The sequence below is a fragment of the Aulostomus chinensis genome, chromosome 22 (genome assembly GCF_037954235.1).
Source record: "Aulostomus chinensis isolate RoL2024-O1b breed Wild chromosome 22, RoL_Achi_v1.0, whole genome shotgun sequence".
NCBI classification, from domain to species: domain Eukaryota; kingdom Metazoa; phylum Chordata; class Actinopteri; order Syngnathiformes; family Aulostomidae; genus Aulostomus; species Aulostomus chinensis.
In genome coordinates, this window is record NC_141341.1 from 19023308 (window position 1) to 19025000 (window position 1693).

Below are 1693 nucleotides of genomic sequence, written 5' to 3' on the forward strand. Positions count from 1 at the left end.
ATCAGACAGCAAGCCAGCTGAATGTACTGTAGCTTCCTCCCGCCACCTAGTGGTTAATGTAGGAACTATGTACTTCGAGTAAACTTCATTTTAAGGAGGAATCACTCGATTGTCATGAGAATGCCACAGAAATCAGCTTTATTATACATGGTGCACTGATCTGTCGAGTCCGTTCTTAGTCTGAGGTGGATTTGTAAAGATTCTGAGTTGCTGAATAATGTTAATAATTAAAAACAGGCCACATGGGAATGGTCATGGAATACGAGCATTTGGAATGCTGGGAGTTGCAGTTTGCTGCTAAGACACACTTGGAAGCAAATTGTTTCAACCTTTATTAAACATAGCTTGCAAGATAAATATTACAAAGTTATTTCCTCCAAAATTAGCTTATTTTTTCGATCAATGCATAATTGTCAATCAACTGGCAGTATTCAAACAGCATTATTTTCATTGACTTTTTTTGAAGACCGTTAAATATCAAGTATGTGCAAAAAGTCAGGATTGATGTAAGCAAATGAAAAGGACGCAAATTATTCTCCGCTCAGTTTCTGCTTCCCCAGATGTTTCTCTGCACCACTGTAAACAGGCTCTCCAGGTTCAAGCTTCCCTGCATCAGCAACAAGGACAAACATTTGAATGCTGGTGTTGGCAGTCAGAGTGAACATGGACTTACAGTCCAGGGATCTACCGGCTTCAAGATCCAAGCCAGTCACGAAGGATTCTAACAGGGTGGTGCCGCCCATTAGAGAAAAATCATGTTTTTACGCTTCCATTCATTTCATTACAAGAACAGGATTACAGGCTGGACAGACAAAGAACATGTTGAAGTACATGTTCAGCAACAAGTCTGCTACTGCCCTGGGGTTACGAGATGGTTTCCAGAAGTCCAAACGATTGAGAAAATGTTTTCAAGGCCTTAATTACAGAGGTGTAGCCATTTAAATGTGGCTGTTTGCCACCTTCGGGAGTCTCTGGGGTCTTGAGTATTTTGGGGGAAGGTTGGGGACGCCCTGTCGTCACGCGCCGCAGGTTCTCTCTCAGTCCACCTGTTGGTGTGCCGACGATGTCTGAGTTCTGTCCACGAACGTCACAAGTCCATTCATGGTGTCGCCCAGCCTGGTCCGTCCATAGCTCTCACATCCAACATTCCATCTTCATCGAGAAATGGCATTTGTTTGAAAGAGTTCTTTCAAGTTTAGATGAGAAAAGAAAAGTCCAAATGTGTTGTAAGAGAGCGCTGCTGAGCCCGTCTGTCTGAACCAACGAGCACTTTCCGCAAACTCCATCTGGTCCAGAACCAAAGCGAATGCATCCAGGGAGCAACGGAGGAAGAAAAAAGAGGAATCCCAAACATTTTGCACATTTGTTACACAATAATACACAGTGATCACAAAACGAAATGACAAGCTTCACAATATTCATGGCTTTTTGTTTGCTTTTCTACACAATATACAACCATTTAATTTCTTTTTTCAGTACAAGGGAGGAAAAAATGCTTATGTACAATAAGTCATTATTACTTCAAACCTAGCAAATATCGTGTCATTTATTTCATAGTCAATACATTTGTTTACTTTTTTAACTGCAATAGAAAGAAATCAGAACTCAATTTTGACATCAGAAAAAAAGAAATTTGTCCTTTGAAAAGAATCGGCAGTCCAAATACGAAGGTATGTGGATGCATCTGCAGAAG